This window comes from Siniperca chuatsi, linkage group LG19 (genome assembly GCF_020085105.1).
Source record: "Siniperca chuatsi isolate FFG_IHB_CAS linkage group LG19, ASM2008510v1, whole genome shotgun sequence".
Lineage (NCBI taxonomy): Eukaryota > Metazoa > Chordata > Actinopteri > Centrarchiformes > Sinipercidae > Siniperca > Siniperca chuatsi.
This window is the reverse complement of record NC_058060.1, coordinates 19,203,253-19,228,971: the sequence shown is the minus strand read 5'-3', so window position 1 is coordinate 19,228,971 and position 25,719 is coordinate 19,203,253. Positions and strand designations below refer to the sequence as shown.

General features: G+C 40.7%; 1 protein-coding gene across 2 annotated transcripts in view; it reads left to right on the top strand.

Moving 5' to 3' along the window:
* Window positions 1–496: 496 nt before the first annotated feature.
* Window positions 497–25,719, top strand: part of tmem108 (transmembrane protein 108) — a 50,454-nt gene continuing 25,231 nt past the window's right edge. The window contains exon 1 of one of the 2 annotated variants that reach the window (XM_044175934.1): window positions 497–1,067. The gene's annotated coding sequence lies outside the window, so the exon portion shown is untranslated. Of the gene's footprint in view, window positions 1,068–15,010; window positions 15,135–25,719 lie in introns of those variants that run through there. The other variant, XM_044175935.1, reaches the window with a different exon arrangement.

Sequence of the window (25,719 nt, the reverse complement as noted above, 5' to 3'; positions counted from 1 at the left end):
GACTCAGCCCACACTATCTTCAGTCATGTTTATTCCAGAACTTTTTTAACGGATTAGTTTTGTTAATTGTTATATGCTCAACATAAACCCAAATTATGTCTGAAAGTTACATATTTTGTCTGATCAAGAGTCTAAAAATAAAATAAGCCTAAATGAAGAAAATAAATTGGCATTTGAGAAGCTGTATGAAATAGTTTCACATAAATGTGGCCCAGCTGCTCTAAAAGCCTGCATCAAAAACCCTGCAGCTTTAATGTTAGTCTATGCAGCAGACCAGGAGAGACAAACGGTGGGAAAGCTTTGTAGAAATTAAGTACAATATCAGTCACAGTTGGCTTTGGTTGGTTTGGATGTCTGAACAGTTTTCAGTCAACAGGTGTCCAACAGAGGTGGGATAATCCCCCCCCCCCCCACCCCCCACTTTGCTGACTGGCAGGTGACCCAAGAGTTGAGTTTCATTGATGCTTTATTCCGCCATTCCGCCCCCTCCCCTCCTGGAAGGTAACTTTAAGGTTTTCTTGTCGGGACAGTGAATTTCAGTACAGGGAGAGAGCACGACTCTCGGAACAGGGAGGAAACTCTGCAGAGGTCCTCATTAAAATTCCCTGTCCGTACACTCGCCACGAAAACCTCCTTTAGTGGGTGGCACCGGCGTCCTGTGCGTCTCTTAATTGCGCACCCGCATTAACGAGCGATCACGGATCAGTTTAATCACCAGTCGCTGCGGATCAAGCTGTCTCGAGGCAGAGAGTTTGCTTCATGTCCCGCTATTTACGGCTTAAAGTGTGAGAGAGGAAAGGTGGGCGCAGAGTCCCAGAGTTCCAGCTAAAGGGTGGCGCCCTACACATCTCATCCAGCCCCTGGACACACAGTGTCGCGACCCACAGCAACGCGGTCCGCTCCTGCAGTCCACTGGCTTCTTGTTGCAGCTCATGATTGTGACATTTCTCTGTGGGGGACTGGCAACATGTGCGCCTACTGGTGTGAAGTGTGACACAGCGGCTTTGGGGTTTCATTTCTCTCGGATACGCCAAGTACCCGACGTTACGGCGCACCTTGTGTAATAGGTAAGTACATCATTGTATTTCTCTACTTCAGATCAGACAGCTTAATCTCTACTCTGTGCCTGTAGTGTGTTTTATTGGCTGTTCTTATAATACCCCTGCGTATTGATTATGTTGAGCATCCGATTTGTTGTTTCCAGGCATTTATGACACGGACAGACACAAGCATCAAAACACTGTCAGTGCTGCATCCAACTAACACTGGAACATATCTCAGTAGATTGCTTTAGAGCATCATTTAATACTTTGCATGATTATTGTTGTCAAGATAGGATCGTGCCATCATTAGAAGTTGAGCTGCTGCTGGTCAGTTCTCTGGAAGCTGGTAATCACAGTTTCATTGGAAAGAAGATAAAGAATAATTACATTTTTGGTTTTGGTGGATTCCTCTGATCATGTTTTGTGTGGTATTCAACATTGTCTCAGTCTCTCTTGACAATCCTTCAAAAGGAGTGTCAATTAAGAAAATGTGTCCTGAAGTGTTTTAGACTTTGGGTGACACTTTATTCTTAGAAAGATTAATGGTAAAGATTCCTTGCAGTGGCTGGCTGTAGACCCAGTTTATTTACAGCTGTGGTAGGGTAGTCTAAGTTTACTTACAAAAATATAAAGTTTTTGAAGAGAGTGAATGCCACCAATCTTGCAACTTGAAGATCTCTGCCCTACGTGACCTTCAAGTGGTTTATTTCTCAGACAACATGGCAGCAAGAAGGCAGATAATAGGAGAAACTCTCTTAAAACGTAAGACTACCAGGAACAAACCAGCATCACCAAATGCCCTATTCAAGTGTAGAGCTCCTGCTTTGTTTCCAAGCACAGTGGTATCGTATAGAGCACAGTTTAAAGTGTGTACTAATTGAACCTGCTGGCCACTCTGTCCATTGTGACAGGAATGTTTGGATGCCTGTTCTCCACAGACACCCCCCTTTCCTTTGTTCTGGGGGACAATCCTCCAGTGCCTTGTGTGTGCAGTGGTGGGGGAGGGAGAGTGGTCAGCAGGGGTATTGACATCTGTAGCTGACAGCTTCCTCGGGGTGAGCTGACATGCTGTGATACCATGAATGGGTATTAGGGAACATATGAGCAACGTATGAGCAAAGCACTTAATACTAAGGACACTACATTTATTTTTTGGGCGCGATGCTCGGGGACCAGTAATGTATCTCTCTAGATATCATGCAATGCTGCAAACTGTCAACAATTAATTGAATGTAACTTGGTAGGCTACATAAAGACGATTTGTGTCATAGCGTCTTCTTCAGATTGCAGTTGATTAGAAAAATGATAAAAACAGTGGCATCATCTGCTCTAAATCCTTTTGTTTTCAGCAACTTTTCACTGAATTGAATTGATTTGACATAGTTTGAAGTTAATCTTCAGTTTATTTACAGTTTATCGTCCCAGATCTAGTGCAGAAACAAGTTGTCGATTAGATAATTGTCTGAAAATAAATCACCAGCTAATCGATTAGTTGTAGAAGTCATTTATCAAGCAACACGAATTAGAGTCTCCAGACTTTGAGCTAAATGCTAATATCAGCATGCTAACATGCAATGTCAATGCAAACATCCTGATGTTTAGCATATAATGTTTACCATCTTAGTTTAGCGTGTTAGCATGCTAACATTTGTTAATTAGCACTAAACACAAAGTACAGCTGAGGCTGATGGGAATGTTATTAGTCCTGATGATGGTGTTAGAGGTAGAAGTTAAGAGATCACCAAAGTTGTGAGAATTCATCCTCTAGGCAACATGAATATCTACCAAATTTCATGGCAATCCATTCAGTAGTTGTCAAGACATTTTACATAAAAAAACACAAATGTGAAGCTCATGGTGGTGTTAGAAGAAAAGTCAGGAGATCGCCAAATTCATTAGGGTTCATCCTCTGGGGACAATGAATGTATGTACAGAAGTCCATGCAAATCCATTCAATATTTATTGAGATATTTCAGTCTGGACTAAAAGTGGCGGACCAGCATTGTCATCCCCTAGAGCTGCACTGCTAACATAGCTAAAACACTAAAGATTCTCTGGTTTCAGCTTCTCAGTTGTGAGAATTTGTTGCTATTTTCAGGTTTTGGTATTTTGATCAGAAAAACAAGCAATTTGAAGACACTCTGGAAATATGTGATGGATCTTTTTCAATATTTCTTTTCATTTTATAGACTAAGCAATTTGTTGATTGATGGTCTAGTAGGCTTCACAATCTGTTCAGCACATGACACCCTCGATAATTTGACCACTGATTTGGTTAAAGAAAAACTCCCCCAAAAAACGCCCTGAAAGCTCAAAAAGTCAAGACTAGATGAATGATGATGATTTTTCCTACAGGTTATCACTGACAACTCCTGCCAATTCTTTCTGATGTTGATATGTATGATGGAGGCCAAAATGTGTGTCTGTCATTTCAACACCGTCCTATTGGTGCGATATCTATTGTCAACATTTGGAAGGATTTTCAGAGGGCAGCGGCTGAACAATCTCCACAGCTGCTCTCTTATCACCAGTGTCAGGAAAAGTCTACACTAACACTGAAAAACACCCGGAAAATATCAGCTTTCCCATCCAGAGCAACAGACCTCCCTTAAACAAACGTATCGAGGGAAGTCACAGGAAAAGGGAAAATCTGGTTTCTGACTCTTGCAGCAGAAAGTCCGAGCTGATGGGAAACTGTTGGGGAATGTGGCTATGGCAGTGTGAGCGGGTTTCATACTTGTAAGTAAGCGTCCCTCATGACTGGTAGAGAGTGGTACACCATGAGGTGGAATGCAGCCCCCATGGGCCCCTCATGCTGCACAGTATGTGCTCAGGATGGACTTTGCACCTTCCTCCTGCCTGGACAAAACAGCAAGTGGCCAAAACAGGATTTCATGTAAGCAAAAGGAGGAAAAAACCCATTCTGTGCCTGCGCCTGTGCCGTTTCTTTTCCTATGTTTCTAAATGCCAGGCGGTATTAACGAAGCCCCTCAGCTGCTTTTGAAATGACTTTCATTTAAGCTGAGAGGGAGCTCATATACAGGAACCACGGGGGGAGGTGCCACGCTGAAGAGCAAGCGAAAGCCGCTCTATTCAACCAAGAAGAAAAATAAATTTCCCCCCTCAGCCACTTATGGTCCTATCAGCTAAAAAGCATTCCCATAGGACCAGAAGAAGCCTGGGCTAGTCGTGCAGAAAGAAAAAAACCTCTCTTTCAAGTTGTTGGCATTTGAAAGTCATTGTACTGTATACAGTAGCGTCAGAGCAGGCTCTGTTTGCCCATTGGGGGGTATCAGAGTGAATATTATACCATGTGGGGCCTCAGGTAAACAAAAGCCTTGAGTAAGAGCAACCCTACCTGCCCTGACCAAGCAAAGGCCACAGGAAAAGCAGATAGAAGAAGAAGAGGGGGCGTTGGTAATGAATAACTAACCATTATGATGATTAAAGGGGGCAATGGGCATGGGGAGATAAGAGCGTGGGGACCGTCCAAGCATGAGGTGTTTACAAGGGGAATTCCTCACATTCCTCAGCTGCAGCCATGCCACTCCAATCTGCACCTCCACCCACTGATGGTCACCCTCTGCGCCAAGAGGGACCCAAGGGGTAAAAGGGCCCAATAAGTTCCTTCACAGGAAATAGCGCTTTAATTGTGTTATGTAAGGCGATTTTTGAGTGTTGCTTGAGAGATTTTTGGGAGTATTTGATAGAGCTAATACAGCAGGCTGGGGAACATGTGCAGTAGATCCCTAGAGTTAAAATTCACACAAAGATTTGTTTTTAAGCTTTGAGTGGAAAGATTTTGAGTTAAAGCTGGAATCTGTAGTTTTCCACACATTCAAGCAAAATGCTGGATTTTTTGGCATATGTTTAACTTCGCTGTTGTTGGTATCCAGTAAAAATGTCATAGCTGAACCAGGTGATGTTATCACAAATTTGTTATTTACTGAAGTGATAAAATTATCATTGGCGTTGTGAACCAACCAGGTGTGATGCAACAAATGTGATGAACATTTCTTGATAGCCGTGTGTGTTGAGCACCCACAACCACGGCAAAAGTATCATTTTTAGCCACACTAGCAGCCTCGCTCTTAGGATGGCAATGTCAGTATGTCAGTTGGTCCACCACCTTGGTCAATCTGAAAAATCCAAAAAACTCTTGGATGGACTGCCATGAAATGTTGTATGGAAATTCATGGTGCCCAGATGATGAATCCTAATGACTTTGGTAAAGCCCTGACTTTTCATCTAGCACCATCAGTTCAAATTTTTAATTTGTCCAATACTTTGGTTAATGACCAAATACCAGCAAAACAAATGACATTCCTATCAGCCTCAGCTGTACTTTGTGTTTAGTGCTAATTAGCAAATGTTAGCATACTAACAAACTAAACTAAGTAAATGTGGTAAACTTTATACCTGCTAAACATCAGCATGTTAGCATTGTCATTGTGCGCATGTTAGCATTTAGCTGAACTCACTACTGTGCCTAAATACAATCTCACAGAGCCGCTAGCATGGCTGCAGACTCATAGCCTTGTTTGTTTTACCATACTTTATCATACAGACTTATATAATTAAGATTTATTCAGAAGAAAACAGTATGTATTTCAGCTTTAACTTTAACAAAGGGCTGCTTTGTGGTCAAATATTTAACCTGCTCAATAACCTGCTTATCAAACTACAGGATGATCCCTCAGTGCTGCACCATAATTCCCAATGGATTTGTGTGTGGTGTTTTAAGGGTTACATAGCTCACACACAAGTCTATAAACCTATGAGGCAAGGCAGAAAGCTAGAGGATATACTGTATGTAGCTGTTGCAGTAATATTTTTTGAGGCAATAAATCAATCAATATGTGGATATATTTTGTGGATATGTTTTTTGTTATATACTTAATGCTCTGAAGTGCAAAGGTATAAACTTAAACTGAATTTGTGCCTTTTTGTATAAGGAAGTCATAAGGCTGGACTTAACTTTATCCCCTCAGTCCATGAAACAATTTTCTGCTTTTTTTTCACAGGCAAGACCTTTAAGCCTGGCACTTACTAGTTACACAACAGCTATTTTCTTCCCCCAGTCTGTTTGAGTGTTCGTGTTGTTAACTTCTGAGTTCCCGTTTAATCAAACTGTCTTGTCACACAAGAAATGTTTAAAAAAGACCCTAGAGAAGGATAAAATTGTCTCATATTTTGTGGTGTGTAATGTGAAAAGTGAAACACGGGGACTCCTCGGGGGAAAACAGGGTTTGTGTTTTAGGATCAATCACCACATTTCTTTAATGCAGCGCAGATGACTGGGTCTAATAGGATTATGAGAAGGCCTGGTAGGAGGAGAAGAAGTCCAGGGGGGCACACGTTACCCCTGCAAACCCAGCCTCGGCCGGCCCCTGGGGGGGTCATGTGATGGAGGGGGACAACACTAGTAGGTGTCAGCCCGATGATTACGGGGTCTGAGGCTGGGCTCACCTATGAGAATTACTCAGAGCCTCTAATGGATTGCAGGTTGTGACCTTGGCTAGCAAGGTAGCGAATCGCCACCCTCTCACCCACAAAAGTGCTATTCTATCAAGTTATAAAAAAAAGAGAAAGAGCCTCTAGCCTCTGGTTTCCTTGGCAACTTCTTCAATCTGGATATTTGTTCTTTCAGCGCTGAACTTCTTGCAACACCAAAAAACATAATGATCCTTTCATTTATAATTTGTGAATACTTGTCAGTCCTAGTTTTTGGATACAGCAAATTGTATTCATAGTCTATCTCCTTTTGTTTTTGTCTAGCCTCGAAGCTTTTAATCATGCAATCAGTTAAAATCAAACCTTGTCTACCGGCCAGACTCATCTGATAGAGGCTGCAGATTAAAGTGGCACCATATGCTGGGACTGAGGTGTACCCCTCCCCATGGTACATCTTATTATTGCACTCTATGTCACTGTCAGCAACTAATTGTTGTGGAGGATTGAGGTGATGGGGGTGGGCAACAACTCCCCTATCATAAATGCTTGGTCATCTTTTCTTTACCCTGCTACCTAAATCGAAGCATTTCCTTTTCCAAATACACAAACACAATCTCTCTGCATTTGTAATAACCTTGCCAAAGCCATCATTTTATTTTGTGACTTACACTATCCTTTTTCAAGCTGTTTGAGTCCAAATAGAGGCAGTGTGAATGCCAGGAAAGGAAAAAGGGAGCTCTTGAGTATATAAAACCATTGTTTTCTCTCTGTGCCCTGCCCATGCCGCATGTGGCTCATTTCATGGCTGCTGGAGAGCCTGATTGATGGGCTGAAGAGCAGCGGGGCTGATGTTCCTCATGTACAGTGCTTGGCAAGGCGAGAGCCAAGTCCTCGGCAAGGTCACATGAGGTAAAAGTAAATATATAGGAAATGGAAGAAGGAGGAGAATTCGTTGGACTGCGACAGATTACGCTTTGTGCCAAAAACCTCTTCAAGCACAAAGGTGGTTTTCCTAGGAACTCTACATGACAGCTAGCGTGCAAGCCAGAATGGTGATACAGTATGTTTCTGATGTCTTCCTTGCCAAAGGTGGCATGGGAGCTGACATTTCATTGTAATCATTGCATTACCCACCTCTGGGACAACTCCTCAAATATGAAACTATCAGCGCTTGTCACCCCCAATTAGAGAGCAGTTCATATGGTTTTGCTCCCATTCTCCTCCTCCGTCTCGCTCTCCAGTCTAAGAGAGCCGTGGCCCCAGGGGGCTGGAAAGCTGTCTAGTAATCTGAGATGGCATTAATACTGAATAAGATGGAGCAAGACGTTGACTGCGCAAATTAATTTCCATACACAGAGCAGCGTTTTAAAAAAACAGCAAAATTATACAGTGGGATTTTGCTTGGTATGTGTGTGTTTGTGTGTCAATGTGTTTGTGGTGCCGGTAGTGGTGGCAGGGATAGTGGTTTTTTGGCAGCTACATCACCATGGAGACAGTGGCATTATCATGAAGGGAACACTGGCAGCAGAAAGGAGCAACATGGCAATAATAAAATCCATTGGGCAGACGTCTGGCTTTATGTCAAACAAGGTACTTGGAAAAATTTCGTCTTTTAAAGTGTCCTTCACTGTCTTTCGCTGCTAACTTCACTGCCTTCACAGTCGTACTTTAACGCTGTTCTGCCACTGATCCACTGAACCCCAAGTTTCCACCCAGATTGTCTTATATGTACTGAGAATGACACTGCTGTGAACGACACGCAGCACAAGCCAAATGAAACTGCTGCTGAAGCTGCTGGAATGACTGCCCCCCCCCCCCCGAAGAGGAGAGTGTCCTTTGGGGAGAAGAGATGACTTGACGTTTTGGGTTTGTCAGAAGCTGCAAATAAATTGGACATACACATACGCAGGCTGTTTGTGCTGTAAAAACACTGCAGCTCGCCATGGTAAATTATATGTCAAACATGCTGTAGTAACTGCAGTGATTTCTCTCTCCCTTAGAAAACTGTAATGAGAGTTTATGCATCTGGTGCTGTTGGATTTATTCCATATCTTTCTTCTTTCCTTTGCACATGTAGTTGCAGACTTAAAGGACCATACCAGTGTGTTTGCAAATTTTACCTCCTTAAAGTTATAATCCTTAAAGAAACAGTTTTGGAATTACGCTTATTTGCTTTCTTGTTAGATGAGAGGATCAATACCATACTCATGTCTGTATGTAAATTACTAAGCTAGAACAAAGAGGTCATTAGCTTAGCATAAAGACTGGAAGCAGGGGGAAACAGCTAGCCTGTCTCTGTCCAAAGGTAAAAAATACAGCCGACCGCTGTTCGTATAGAAATAGTTATATTACAAGGAGTTATTTGCTGTAGTTATACAGCATATAACTCCTTCTTTACACTTTTGTATGTGGGCAGATTTTCCCGATGAGATACAACATGTTAATTATTGAGCTTTAGAAGTGTTGGTCGAAGTATTTTTTTATTTTCTCATCAAATTCAGTCCTTGTTGATTTGGCGACACAGGGGGCAACTACTCGGTCAGAAATGCGACAATGAAAATTGACACTTGAATCTGTTTACAGCGCAGCCAAACAAACTGTGAGCTGAGAGGATTCATTGCATCACATTGTTTTAATATAGAAGACTAAAGAAAACAGTCAACAAAGCCATCAGGCACAGTAATACTGAACTCATGATCGCATGTCTACCGCCAGTAATAATAAAAACTACAACATACAGTAGACTAATTACAGAATGCAAATACACTCAATGGCTATTAATGAAAAAATGCCGCCCATAGATTGTATCAAAAATGGGACTTGACTTAATGAAAATTACAACTTGAACAGGTCATTTTACTGACTATTTTCGAATGTCAGCTCAATTAGCAGACTTTTGAAGCTTTGTAATCCATCATACTGAACATCATGTCTGCATTATTTTTTTGTCAGTGTAACATCGCAACAATCAAGGCTGGATTACCAAGTGGGAAATGTGGCATTTAGTTTGTGGTAATTTAATGAATTGCAAATATGTTAATACTGCATGGACCACTAAAGCACATTATTAACTAACTTGGGGAGTTAAAATCTAGTTCTACAGCCTTTCCTATTTCAGTTTAAAGTGTGCTTGTATGGTGCATTTCACTAAATAAATTTGTGTTAATATGAACACAATGTCTGCGACGAGTTGGCCACTGTCCAGGGTGTACCCTGCCTAAGGCCCAAAGTCACTGGGATAGGCTCCAGTCACCCGCGACCCCTAACGGGACCAAGCGGTAGAAAATGGATGGATGGATGGATGAACACAATGTACACAGAGTAGGTGAAACAAAGGGGGTCAATAGGGGCCCACAGCACATTTGCAACAGGCCCCCGATCATGACGACAGTAATGTAATTTTAAGAAAATATAAAAAATTAATGCAGACTTGGTGTTTACTGTGATGGATTACATCATTAGGGGGAAAGTGTGATTTTCATAAAATGAAGAGAAACCAATGGATGCCTGAACAGTAGACAAAATACATCCAAAGTTTTAAAACATAGATGCATTGTTTGCTAAATGGTTAGCTGTGATGTATGTGATTTGGAGTAAATAAGCTACAACATGCAAAACCACTGGGACGGTCCTTTTTAAACTGTGATGCACACACAGTTTTGTCGTCTGCAGTACAGAAGTCATCTTTTGGAGAAACTGTCACCACAGCAACTCTTAAAATAATGTCAGTGAGGTTTGGCCGGCTCCCTTGCTTTCCCCTGGGCACTCACTCCATTCTTCACCCTTCCACTAATAATAGATCCTGCTTCTCATCCCAATATTTGTCCCATGCCCAACATCACATAGAATAGTGTAGAGTGTAGAGTGATGGAGGAAGAGACACACCTGCAAATTCTCTCCCAGTCAGCTCTGTCTCCCCGCAGGGACAAGCATTTGACATTTAACTACGATAGCCGTAAACAGGCCACTGGAATGCCATTGACATTCATTTTACAACTATGCTTCGTGGCAGTTTAAAACCAGGAGTGGATACTTTTTGAATCCCACATTGCAGTGAGGAACAGGTGTCTAAGATACAGATTATTAATGATAATAATATAACAACTTATGTAACACATTTCAAAGCAAAGTTTAAAAGTTCTATACATGGGGAAAGCAAAATTAAAACAGTTCAACACTACAATTAATTAAAATCAGGTACATAAAATACTAAACAAATGAAGCAGATAAAACAGCTGAACTGAAAGGCTAACATCAATAAAAGGCTTTTGCTTAAAAAGATGGGTAACACTTTACATTAAGGTACACATATTCACCATTAACTGGTAGCTTTTTTGCATGTGTATTAGTAGCATATTGACTCTTTATTGGTCATTATAAAGCACTTGTAAAAAAGAGCCACAGAGACCTAACGTTAGCCTGATTTTCACAACTTAGCTAACATTGGTGCTACACTGAGTGACTAGCTAACTTCGCTAATGGTTATTGAGGTTATTATCAAAATTATAAAAAACTCCTGTATACTAAACGGTAAATACTATACAATATGTACAAAGCTAACTGTGAAACGTGAAGTAACTAATTTTAAGGATGAAAAAGCACTGTAAGGGGATCACTAAGGTTGGAGGTGAAGGTAACGTTTGAGTTAACAGGAAGTAAACAGATGTGCAGTTCATAAAATGGATATACGTCACGTTACATTGTGGAAGTAGAGAATAACGGCTTTACTAAATGTGAAGAGGAGGCAACTTTAGAATAGGGAACCTGTGTGGGTTAATAAGTGCCAAACTACTATTGAATTAGTTAGGAGCAAGACCTCACTTTAGAGTGGGAAAGAGTTAGAAAGACTTAATTTAGACTTATTTGGACAGTATTAGCAGTTAAAGTTTTGTGTTTTATTACATAAGAATAGACCATATTTAGTAAGTGTTATTAAAGGAGAATAACTATTCTTGTGGTACTACCACCTTATAAGGCCCGTACTGAGCAAAGCACATTAAGATCATAATTCATGTAGGCTATAACAACTTCCTTACTTACTATCAATAAGCAGTAATTAGGATGTTATTAAAGGAAAACTCTTAGTTAATGGCCTAGTAGTTGCACAATATGGTCATGCAGAATAAGGCATTAATAAGTGCTCTATAATGACTAAGAAACAGCCAATATGCTACTAATATGCATGCTAATAAGCAACTAGTTAATGGTGAATATATACATTTTGGTAACCCTAGTGTTACTAAAAGATGTTACTGAGTCTGCCAGTAACATCTTTTTTATCAGGATTCTTCCATAGTGGCATCATTGCCTGTATGAAAATGAAATGAATCATAGGCTATGGCCTTCACAGTCTCCAGATTTCTGGTCTCATGTGTTCACTCTGCACCACCATAATTAAAACACCAAATGAGGGAATATCTTTTGGAAGAATGGTGTCCATCCCTCCAGTAAAGTTTCAGAGACCTTGAGAATCTATGCCAAGGAAAATTTGTTCTGGTGGCTCATGGTGGCAAACACCTTAAAACACTTTGTGCTTGTTTTTCCTATAATTTTTCACCCATCTTATTTCTCCCCACAATGGGTGGAGACCAAGATTTATGATAACTCCATGGCCTTTTCTGATGAAATACAGTAATCATTTTCTTCATGTTGTTCATTGTTTTACCTGTTTGATACATGTGTAAAGTTTCATCTGTGGTTTATCACTTAATCATAGACTCTGCAAAGCTTACCAAACAAATCACCCTCAAGCTCAGCTCTTCCTCTAAGCTCCATCTCCAGTCTACCATAGCGTTGAACCATGACTTCATCCATAATATTAAACACTGCTGACTGTGTGTGTGTGTGTGTGTGTGTGTGTGGTGTCACAGATCTCATCCAAACCATGCTGAGTCTGGCTTGTTCATCTGCTGTTTACCTATTCATTAATTCAGCCATGAGTGATGGCATGGGCAAACCAAAGCTCTCCATCCTCTGGTAATTAAACGTCTGTTGGTGAGACAATTTTTCTCCTGGAAAGCATTTTAAAAACTGACACACACGTACTCTAAGATGCTGCCGGTGGGCGTTCCGGGCTAGCGTTGGTAATTAGCGTGCTGAGTGGTTGCACTGATTGCTTCATTATTTCTCTGATAGGCATCTGTGAGAGAGATTTGATGGATGTTGGATGTTTGACAGTAATCCATGCTAAAGCTCCTTATGTGAACATCATACTCTTCAAACTTTAAGGCTATCTCACACCTATAAGAACAGCGTTATTTACTAGATGCAGGTTTTGACATTCCTCAGAGGAGCTTACAACCTGATCTATCCTGATCCTCTTGCATCAGACTTGCTAAAAGCACCACCAAAGCTCAATGCAAATAACCACCATCATGCAAGTTACTCAACATAAACACATGAACCCTCTTATAGCTTGTGTGCTGCCATTCTGGAGAGTTACAGTTATGAAAGAGGTTTCTAAATGTACATCAGCAGGACTCAGATCCTCCTAAGTTTCAAAAGAAGACTGATTCAGAATAATTATCTTGTTTTGCTCACAATCATTCAGCCATATGCTGTGAGCAGGACAGCAATTATCAACTGCGTGGCCCAGTTTCACAGACAAGGATTATTTTTGTATGCTACAAATTATTAATGGCTGTTTCTTATTGAAGGTTTCAGTCTTTGACAACAACGATTAATCAGTGTCTTTGAAACTGGAATTGTTTCCAAGGTGGTTGATGTTTCTGAAGCGCTTTCAAAGAGAAAAGTAAATTCAATGCTGAAATGATTGATTTGTGTGTCAGAAAATTAAAAGACAACTATTTGAATATCATTTATTCTTTTAAAGACATTTTTAGCCACACTAGCAGCGTGGCTTACTTACAGCAATTGCTAACATGCTGCTAAGTAGCATTCTAACTTAGCTAAACTAAGATGGTGAACATGGTAAACATTATACCTGCTAAACAGCATGTTAGCATTGTCATTGTGAGCATGCTGACACATTTAGCTCAAATCACCGCCGTTCCTAAGTACAGCCACCCAGAGCCGGCTGTAGACTCTTGAAATGCCAAACATTTAATGGTTCCAGCTTATCAAATGTGAACATTGCTACTTTCTCTTTCTCTTTTATATGTTTAAGTGAATCTCTTTGGATTTTGGACTGTTGGTCAGACAAAACAAGCAATTTGAAGATGCCATCTTCTGCTTTCAGAAATAGTGATGGCCATTATTCCACTATTTTCTGAATAAATAATCCAATAATCATGGAAATACTAGATAGATTAAGCAATACTGTAAATAACCATTAGTTGAAGCCAGATTTAAATCACTTTGACAGACAAATCTTGAGTATGTGAGTTTGGGAAAGTGAATTTTCTCAATCAAGTTTTACTGCTATTTGAAATGAATTTCATTATATTATTTATTCATATTTTGTCAATTCTCTATTCATGCTTCTTGACTTGTAGTACTTGCTTTATCTTTCTCTATATTTTCTAATTATTATGTTTTCATTGATATGCAGCAATATACCAAGGCAAATTCCTTGTATGTGAAAACCTACTTGGCAATAAACCTGGTTCTGAAATAATAAAAAATAATCCTGCACACTGTCGATTACCTGTTCTCACTTTATTGTTGATAAATTAATAAAGTGAGCACAAGTGATCAACAGTGTGCAGGATGTTTTGGTTCTTTCAGAGATTTTTCTTCACAAATAGTGCTTGTCTGCTTCATACTTTGTCATTCTAGTCTACAGACATGCAAGATTGTTAAAATTCTGCCAATTCTAATGTATCCCATTAGTGATTTGCTGCTTCTGACAACAATACTTGCACCACAGGGCGCCGTCTGCTCCATGATATTAATCCAAATAATGTGTCACAACTCTGCCCCTCTGACACCCACTGGACCGGCCTCAGTAGAATCTTACTTTAAAATTTCAACCCTGTCAGGTCCCCACGTCGTCATATCTTCTGTCATCTCCAGGTAAACATCCATCCCAGAGCTGCATGGAGCGCTGGCCCAAGTCATTACAGCTGCGGCTGCCACCATAAAGTTGTACACTTCCAGCTCCAAATCAAACTTCTCTTCTTCTCTACTTCTTGCTCTCTCCTGTGGTGGCTGAAGAAGAAGGTTACCCTTAAATCACCTGTGGAGCATGACAATCATAAACTTGCATGCGTTGTTTGGTGTGTGTTGCACCACATGCAATTTAGTTCATTGGCTCATTAGGCCTTTAGTCTGTTTGGAGAATTGAGCAACTGGGCTGCTCGTCCATGAGTTAATTCTCCAGTTTCAGGCCAATTGTCCTTGTCATGTTTTTGTAGAGTGCATCTGCCTTCATCTGTCAGCCTGAATCACACGGAGAAGGCCTAATTGATGCAATGTGTGTATATCCGCATACAGCCAGCCAGACACACACTCAGGACTAGCAGCTCTTGGAGTAAATCCGTCTCACTAATAGTGGGGGATGGAGCAGAGGGGGAGAGAGGAGAACAATACAATATCTCTGCCTCGGTCTACAGACACGTGGTCATCGCCCGGCGGGAAATCTCTGGACCTTGGACGTTCTCTACGGATGTTGCTTCTCTTGTTCACTCGTCCCAGCTGGCTCTCAGCGGTCTCTGCTGCACTGTTCAAGGAAACGAGGTACAATACAACCCCCGCCCCAAAAACATCCTTGCCCACTGCTTTTTGTTCCTGCCATTGTCACCAGACAAGAGGCTACGTCAAGAGGTAAAATTAGGAATGTGTGTGTAAGGAGTTAGGAACTTCATGTACTCTCTGAGTATATGTGCTTGTGTGCTTAACTGTTTCTGCAGAAAGTATGTTTGCAGTCGATGAACTAAGACAGGAAGTGGGAACAATATATATGTCCTCCTTCGCAATGCAAATTCTTTTGTACAATGCAAGATTGCTGTGTCTACCTCATGGACATTCCTGAATGCACTAGAGGGCCGTGATTCCTGTCCTGCTCCGGACATAGTTCCTGTATGGTTCATAGATATTCTCATTATCATTTGATCATATCTCTACAGGAAAGAGTGAATTCCATTTCCTGTTGTCACATTTTTGTTCCCTTACATCTTGAAATGCATATAATAGTATTGTTCTGAAACAAAAGGATTTCCTAAGTTAGTTATTTCCTTTTATGGTTACCTCACTTTTCTTTAGTTCTTTAGTTGCATTTGAGTCTCATTTGTTAAAGCATATTCAGCATATTATATTTCCGAACATTTTTTGGGTGTTTAAAGACCACTTTTCACCAGTTGCATACATCTTTGAGTTGTTGTTCCACCAAAGAGTGATGTTCCCTTCTCAAATTGTTTCATTTGGAGGCCTGAAGAGGTAAAATTATACAGTGTTTGATCATAGAAGTTAATTTTATGCCTTGGGGTCAATATGTTTGCCTTTTTTTCTTTTTTTTTTGGCGCATGTCACAGTTCTCATCAGCAATGTAGCTAGTAAACTGATCTTTAGTTAAGAGTATTTGGTCAAATATCCAGTATTTCATATACATATAATATACAGTTTATAATAATATAATATAAAGTAACAGTTAATGAAGTGGATTTTTTTTTACTTATGTCCAATCTTGTAAATCATACCATGACCCCCTTCTGATTTATCTGTCACACAGGGGTTCCCGATCCCCAGGTTGGGAACCACTCTTCTGTTGCATTAGTCTATTAAATTTCTCAGCATCTTTAGTAATAATGATAGCTTGAGTCCCATCAGACTTCAAGCCGCTCTGACACAACTCTAACCCAGAGTTTGTTTTCGCCCTCAAATCTCAGCATGTTGTAATAAGCACATTGTCCCGCCCTGTTACAATTGTTATGTTGATTTGAAGGGATTAAGCTTGTTTATGGTATTATGCCCTCGATGTTGGTGGAAACCCTGGGTGTTGCTTATTTTGCATTAAGTAAAACCTAGAAGAGTAGGGCTTGGCTCATGTCCAGAGGGTACAACCCTTAGTTTGTCATCTTGCACCACTACATTTTTAATCTCGCACCCTTAAGGAAAATAAAATTGCTTTCATGTTTAAGCATGATACTTTGTCATATGACATGAATCATTTAGACATGCACCTCAACAGCACACTGTGTCCTTATTTCATGTGTGAATATCCATCCTTTCATCAGAGCGTGTCTGGATGTGAGGGCAGTGCAGTTAACCTTTATCGATGTATGAGTCACCGTTTCTTCTGAGTCTTAAGACCACTAACCCTCCTCCCCTCTGAAACAGCTTCACATAAGGGACTTCTAGTGAGAAGCACTTTGACAAATGGTCCTTCTCAGTTAAATGGTGCAACAGTTGTGCTGCAGTGTACTAATAGTGCTTCAACTCTCACTGGGCCCAAAGTTGTGACTTAGTGTATAAAGCCTGTGCTTGTGTTCTTGCTCTCTGTGATAAAGCATTGCTGGCTTTCTTTAACGATTTACCTGCTCGGTATAAGAGGGTAAGGTGCGCTCAGGGAGGCCTTGTGTTAACTGTGATGCCCGCTGGGAGGCTGGAGGATAGATGGTGGCTGACAGCACCCTTGGTGTTGCAGTGCTACTGCTGTGTCATGCTATTTTGCTGTGTTGGCTTGTCTGTTTGTCTCAATTTAAAACCTCTGGAGAAGTGTCTGATTTTTCTGGGGCTAATAGTACCTTCTGCCTCACCAGTGAGATGTGATTGGATGGGATGGCCCACGGAGGTTACTAACCATTTTCCAAACCTTGACGAATATAAAAGAGTAATATATAACAAAGGGAAAAAAGCTTATTCATGAGTCAAATTAATTTAAAGTTGCACCAGGCAAATTCACACTTTAGTGGCAGCCTTATCTTACAGATTCTTATTTTAATGATGAATTCTTCATTCAAAGATCAGTTTGTATATTTCTTCCTCTTTTTAGGTGGTGGAAATGGAGAGATGTACAAAATCTTCCATCTTATTTCATTCTGTGCTGAAATTATTTTAGAAGTCTGACCATAATTTCAAAATGGTTTGTTGAAAATAAGGCAAATGTGCAGGGTGTTGGAGCCAGGAAGGTGGTTCTCCTCTCTTACAGGTCCAATCTTTTTAAAAGTGGGTGTGTATTCACAGATCTTAATATCCCCAGGTGCAGTTTGAATAAATTCATATTAATGCCCTGCTCTGACCGAAATTCAACAAATTAGTCATTCAACCTTTGAAAAATATACAAAATGAATAAATGTACCTTGACTCAAGCTGAGCATTTTGAAAAGTGCCGCTTCTCCAGCTGAGTCATTTCACTCATCCTCTCCAATCATGTCAGCTTGCCCTAAAGGGCAGTTTGGCCACCAGCAGGTCAGCCATCACCTTCATTGGCAGAAAGTGAGGCATGACAGGTGTTCGACCTGCTCCAGACGGGCTGTCAGATGGAGGACACCCACGTCAACAGCTTTACAGGAAATCTGATGTAGTGCTAACCTCCACCGCTCCTATGCACACTAACAGATATATCTGCTCATCATCTTTCTTTTATTTGTTAAAAAATAATACCCTAAAATTAGATAATAATAATAATAATAAGGAATATTTATAAGTGAATTAAGAAAATGTTTGTTGTCGATGTTTGTTCCTAGTAATCATCACTCTCACTGTTTCAACCTGTCTTTACCTAAAACATAAAATTCTTGAAAATGCTTTGAAACATGCTTGCTAGGTTGAATGTAGCAGGTAGGTGGAGCAGGGCAGGTGTGTCCTAGCTTTTATCTGATGTCAGAGTGGCTTCCCAGGGATTTTCAGATCAACAGGTGAAAGTGGACGCTTTCTTTGACTCTCATTCTACTGTGCAGTCAGCCTTCTGTAATGCGTGCAACCCTGAATTTTCTTCTGATTCTGTTGTCAGATTGTCATCTTTATAGTTCTGCCAAACTTTCCAGTGCTCAAGTACAGCTTACATACGTTTTGACAATTTCTCTATGAAAAAAATGTCACTCTTAATGAATCATAATCATAGCTTGCCTTTTTTCTTTTGTGAGCTGACATTTGCATGATGATGATGATGATAATTCTCACGTTAAGTGTATTCACACTGGTGAAATGGCAAATGAAGGCAGCAGAGAAAGATGAAAACACAACTTTGACATATTATCACCTTTTTATAAAGTTGTTATGGCGAACGGTAAAGTGAACCAAAACGGTAAAGTTGAGGGCCATAAATCCAAAACAATGAGTTGAAAGATGCTAAAACACTAAATACTAGAATTTATAATAAAATCATTTTTTTAAATTTGGTGTTGGTGCCTATAGTGTAAGATGTAATAATTTCTTGTTATACAAAACAATACAGTAGAATCAGTATCTTGTATACTGACGGCCAAAGTCTTAGTCAGTCTATGCAACCTTAAAATGTGCACAGCGATACACCTAGCTATAATAAAGCTTGAGATTTCCTGTTTACTTGTTGTTTGGGAGGCTTTAAATTATTCTTCATCATTTTCTTTTAATTTCCGATTTGCCAGCTCCCAGATTCTGGCAGCTTTAAAACTCTCTTTGGTTCAAGGGACTCAGAGCATGAAGACCAAGCCTGAAGAAAAGATGAGAGAAGGGGAAGAGGAAGATACTTATTCAGATGAAAGCAAGACATGACATTAAAGAAAAGAGGAGCAAAGAGAGATGGGAGATGAAGAAGAAGAAGAAGAAGAAGAAAGGCCCTGCAGCTCAGGGCTTTTCTACAACATCAAGCCCTGTGTTAGAACCGCTGTTGGAGATCACTTTACAGAGTGGTAACAGCTTCTCCTTGTGACGTTTCCCGGCTTCAGGGAGTTAGACAGCCATGCACTTATGCAAAGTTAGTCTATCATCCCCAGCCTGCCAAGGATTCATGCCTGGAGAACACACAGCAATGAAAGTTATCACTGAACAGACACTCAACAAACCGGCTGTCTCAGCCTCTGGGAAGCTAAATTGAGAGCTGTAGTCAAAACCACATTAGTTGTCTAAATCAATTCTGAAAATAGTCTTTCTAAAAGGAAAAATAATGCTTTAGAAGTTGGACAAAGAAGGAGAGTCTACAGAGACGTAGGCAGTGATAAAATCTTTGATGGATGAGGTCAAATACTTCATCTTCAGGTCTCCCTGCATATTTTCCTGGTGTAAATTTAGATCTTTGACAGCCATTACGTGGAGGATTATGTGCTTGTTATCCGTTACTGTGGCCTTATTGAGCGGCACTGGTCCAATAATCAATGTGGCCAAGCTAGAGAGGCAGTCTTTACATATCAATCCGTCTGACAGCTTTCAGCCGTACCGTGAGATTAACGGTCTGAAGATTTGGCTCTGAGAGAGAAGTCAAAGATGAGGCTTTGATCATGTTTTTCCCTGGGTGTTTTTAGATCTGAAAGAGAAAAAGAGCAAAGAAAGGGTTACTTTCATTTTAGTAAACAGATTTTTTTAGCTAGGTTAGGCAACCTAGCTCCATATGCAGTCTAATTATTATTCCCTTATTCTCAATGCTGCTGATCAGAAACTTTGTAAGAGATAATTTTTTACATTATACATCCTGCCTTTTGACCTGTTCTGTCTCCTGTCCTGTTCTCTTTTTGGTGAACAAAACTACAAGCAGTGCTTTGTCCAGACAGCACTTCAGTACATAGTGCAGAATCACAAACCAGAAAGAGGAAAACGTGTCGACAAATCAAATATCCCCTGTGAAAATAGCACAGTCTGAAACAAGGCAATCTCCTATCGACCAAATGTTGCAAGAAAGTACTACATTAATTCCATTTTATTTAGATCCTTTTTTAATGTAATTTTGCATGCATATCAGCTTCATCTGTCAAATAATCTCTTGTGTGATCAAATATATATATATTCAAAGTGTGTTAGGATTGAAAACACTACATTATTATTATTTCTAATAGGGACATGCTGTAGATTTGCAGCATGTTCCTATTGAACATGGCCTTTGCAGAGCAATGGATGCTGGATGCATTAAAACATGCATTTCCATGAGCGTCTGGATTGTGTTCAGACCAATGCACCAAAAACCGAATGTCTCTGGCAAGTGTCATTATGCATCCAGCAAGTGTGGTGAATTTAACTGTCATCCTAAGCCCCTTTCACCTATTTTGCAGCGATGTTATTCTTTGATTGTGTAACTGGTTGTGACAAGCGTAGCAGGACGTGACACGCTGTAGTTTCACGTTACTCTTCATCACCAGCGAGACACTCGCAGTAGCAGTCAGTCACTCACTCAGTCGGGGGTCACATAAGGACGAAAAGAAGAGAGAGGGAGACAGAGATAGAGGGGAGGATATTTACGACTCAGACAGCAGTGAGGGTGAGCTGCATCCCAATGTCTGTTCCTTTACTGCCTGGCTCAAGAACTCTCTCAGGAGAGAAGGAATAAGCAGAGCGTAGAGCATTTGTGGGTAATAGAGGTCTGAAAGGCTCCAGGTGTGTGAGTGTGTGTGTGTGCACCATCAACTAAAAAAGCCAAATATCACACTCTTGGGAGGTCTTATAGGAGAAATCTCTCAACTCGGATTCAGTGTTGGACATCTTCTAACAGTTTATCTATCTGTGATGTTCAATACATTGAGGTACTTTGTGATGAAGCACTGGAATTCACCTTTTTTGCGGAGCTCACTTTCGCTCAACCTGTTTCCTAAATTTTTTATTTTTTTTTTAGCTGATTTACTCCACCCATAACCTCCTGCTCCATTTCTAAAAAATGTGTCAAATTAGGCTTTTGTTAGTTGACAAATTTGTGTCTTCAATAATGGATTTCACTGTGGGTGATTGTTGAACTGCAAAATAATAAGCCCTTACTCTTTGATTCTAGTGACGATCCTCCATTGTCTGCCAGTGTCATAATGTAATCTCTTAATCATCACCATCTTGTCAAACTAAACAACAACTTGGGAAAAACACAGGCGACATTACCAATAAAGTTTTTCCTGTGTGCTGTTGGCAGGTCTGACTTCAACACTAATCAAATGCATCCACTGACAGCTCTTGTCCTTCAATCATTCCAAGTGCTTGATATTCAGTCTGTGGTGTCCTCTTTCCAGTGATATAACAAGTCTGTCACAGGTTCTTCCCTGGGGCTCTGTTACCTATCTCACCCTTTGTTCCACTGATTCTATCCCCTGGCGAACCTGTCAGACAGTCTGGCCTTCCCTTGGTTTTAATGACTGCCCAGTGTGATACAGTGAAGTTGCCTGAGTCTGACACCTTCTCTTACTTTGTAAAAAGCATAGAAAGTACCAGTGCTGGCTCGACTTGACTCCCTAAAGACTTGACTTGAGATATGAGACTTGGAATCAAGTCTGATTTTACGTCATAAAATTAAGGACTTGGACTTGATTGCTGTGAGGCTTGACTTACTCAAGACATGACTCAATAAAGACTTGACTTCAGTCTTGAGACTTGGGTCAGACTTAGGTCAACAAAATGAGGACTTGAGACTTGACCACCTGAAGACTTGAATTGAGACTTGACTTGACTACTTGAGATTTGGACTTGGGTAGGACTTAAGTAAACAAAATAAGGACTTAAGACTGCACTTGATTGCTGAGAGTCTTGACTCCACAAAGATGTGGGACTTGAGACTCGAGACCTTGACTCAGATTGACCTAAAATCACAAAAATGACTTACTTGAGACTCGGCTCCCTCAAGACTTGACTCTAGTGAGACTTGACTACCTGAAGACTCAAATTGAGACTTGACTTGACTACCTAAGACTTGACTCAATAAAAACGAGACTTGAGACTTGGACACAGGGCCAGACTTCAGTGAACAAAATGAGGACATGAGACTTGACTGCTGTGACACTTGACTTACTTGAGACTTGACTCATTGAGGACTTCCCTTGAGACTTTAACTTGAGTTGAAGTTGTCACAAAAATTAAGACTTGAAACCTGACTTGAGACGTGGCTTACCTGAGACTTGGAGTGGTCCTGAAGGACTTGAGACTTGACTTGGACTTGCTCCAAAAGATGTAAAACAGAGCACTGGAAGCACATACTGTAAAACCTTCCTCTTGTAAAGGGACTCTGTGGCAGCTGTACAAATGGGCAGGAATTCTAGTTGGTTACCATTTATCTCTGTCTGTGTCTCACATGTGTTCACACACCTACAGATAGGGCTTTGGCCATGATTCCTCTGATGAATTGCTTTAGTCATTGGTCCTGACTGTGTGTGAGTGTGTTGAGTAATGAAGATGCTGTTCAGCTCCTCCTCAGTTGCCCCTGAGCAGAGGTGCACTGCTCTTCCTGAGTAGGAGTTCTCCACTGAACAAGTTCGAGATTCATTCATCCTGCAAAAGCTACAGTACGTTTATTGATTGTTGATGTGAGAGTGAAGCTGGGATTCTCTGTTTTGGCATGGAGGGCAGGATAGAGGGCTTCAAAGTAAGCTAAAGAAACAATCCCACTAATATCTGTGCTAACAGTGATTAACACACACTCAGAAAAGTATGTTTCTGTTCCTGAGCTGTGCTCTGTGGCTTCTACATGAATGACTATTGACAAGCGCATCATCTTTAATGCTACATTGTCCTGTTTTTTCAGCATTGACATATAGAATATGTTAACCTGGGGACTATAGCCAAGACATGGATATGAGCTGACAGCTTGCTCACTGAGCACATTACATTTATCTGTGTTAGAATGATGCTGGCATCGGAGACATATGAGCACAAACCTGGAGGCATTTTTTTGTGTTAACTGTTTCATACCTGGAGATTTGTTTGTAGATGCCCTATGTGCATATAGCAGAGCTTTACTCAGGTGTTGGTTACCTGGGCTCCCCTTTTTTGATAAAGTATATTGCCATTTAGTCCTAGATTGATAATCAGACTGCACTGACATTTTGTTTCACTTCACTCTTTACTGTGACAGCATGTTCAGGTTTTCTGTTTGGGAGAGGTTGTTGTTTTAACGTAACCAGTCAGAAGCAAGTGATGTATCCATCCTGCCAACATCATTTCAGCCAACACAGAAGCAGTTAACATTTTTCACATTGGTCAAAGAAATTTGCCAATTTAAAAGTTGATATTTCTGCAGGTCGACTTACTACTGTAGAATTGCATCGATCTCAACCAAACTGGGCGCACTTTTCATGGCAATTTTTTTTTTGGTCTTTTTTTTTTTTCTAGCTCTAGCATAAGAGGTTGGTATCCCCATTCTTAATCCAACCTACAAAGCTCTGATTGGCTCACTTGTTTTTCTGACCAGGGAAACAGCTGTCAATGAACAGCAGACCAGAATAGCTGAAAAAATTGGAGATGAGGGCAGCGATCCAGAGGTCTAGAACCAGGCAACTTTTTAGCTCTTTACTTTACTGAAACATATTTTTGAATATTAAACACTCACATTCTGTAGGCTTAAAAGATGGCTTTCAAAAGTGTGTATCTTGCTCCTTGAAGTAGGATGGCATCTGTAGTCAACTTGGATTTACAACATTTACAAAAGATTCCAAGAGTGACCCAGATTCACAGCGAAAAAACGTAACTTAAAAAAGCTTCTCAAACCAATACTGGAGCAAAATCTACTTCTCTGCTGTCTGTATGCTCACTATGATCCAAATACTCATCTTTTTCCCAAAATATGGCATAAAATTTTAGGATGATATAACAATAATAGAGAAATAAAGTAAATATGCACTTTTTTCCTCTGAGGACCATAGGACCCAGTTGGAGCTCTAAGGGTGCCCTACACCTCACTTTGGTCTACTTGTTCCACATGTAAATATTCCATCAATAGTAAAAGCATTCTGCACACTTAAAGCTAATATCATGTTGAATTTGTCAGGTTGGACAGGGAGGGTGTCTCCTCCGATGCTACGGTCGGAGTGAACAGCATGCCGGGAGCCTAATGTTCTTTAATGGCTGGTGTGTTGCTTTACCGCGGGCAGGGCCTGGAAGGGAGTGATGCCGCTGATTGATAACCCGCACATCCTCTGCCAGACTTCATGATGCAGCACCAGCAACTCATCCTGCCAGGTTTACCATCCAGGGCCACGACTGACAGCACTCACACATACAGCTTACCACAGTGACTCAGCAATATGGCCGCCTTCAGGGATGGAAGGATTAAAAAGCTCCCTGGAAACCTACTCCTGCTTTGTAGTTCTTGCTGTTTGCATTTAATTTAGGACTGTTGTTGCATTGAATCAATACTCGTAATCATTCAGTTGTTGTGTGTATCCTGGCTGGACAATTAAGTTATCAAAGCCCCATGAGTCTCTCTTGTACTTGAGTCACTGGCAATGGTTTTTAACCTTCCCAGTGATGGAAATGGTTTCATAACAGAATTGTTCATAGCTGTAATCAGTAATCAGCTTCCCTGTTGCACAATAAGCCAAGTCTTACATGATTGGTGCCAAGCAGTTGGTCATTTTGCAATGTCACCAAGATGGCATCAACACCAGGTAAAGCTTTACTACTGAATTACAGCCACAGTCTCCGCCAGGTTGGGGCCTCATCGCTATCAGGGACTGTGTGCTGATTTCCATCAAAGGGTAAAACAACATCAAAGGAAAAATGTCCCCTGGGTCGCTGTGGAAGGGCAGGGCTGAGGGAAGTTCACACAACTTGAAATGGAGATAAACACTCTAAGATCACATCAGGCAAGCTGGGCTTTGATTAAATTAATTTCAGCACTAAAGGAAATCAGATTTTTATACAATCCACTGTGATCCTACTGTAAGTCTGTAAATGCAGAAAGATGAAAAATTTAAAAATTTTATATTATTATTATTATTATTATTATTATTATAAACAACTTTCAAAAAATTAGGACCTCACTAAGGCAGAGGTAGTGTTGCTTCAGTGTTGCCAGTTTTCTTGGTCTTTATACGTCACTATATTTTGCTGCATGTATCTGTCCAATTTCTCCAAAGCTGCAGCTTTCACACTTCACCTCTCTTTGTTCTGTACCTCCTGCCTCAGACAGAAGCTGGCAGAAAGCTCTCTCCGGTTCATAACAAAGAGATAAACCAAAGCTTGAGAGCGTGGCATCAAAACTGGAGGGAGAAAAGCATCAGTTAGAATAGTTGTGACTGGAGGTCCAGTTATCAGTTGACTGTGAGAGCACAACACTGTAGTTCACACTGCCGTTGTCAACTCCCACACTTCCCTTCCCTCCTCCTCCTTTCTCGTTATGGAAAAGCTCTCAGGCTGCAGCTGCTGTGGGCAAGCAGCCAGCCTGCTGCCACGGTTCCTATACATAACTGCAGAATAGAGGGAAGTCCAGAATTAAAAGCAATGT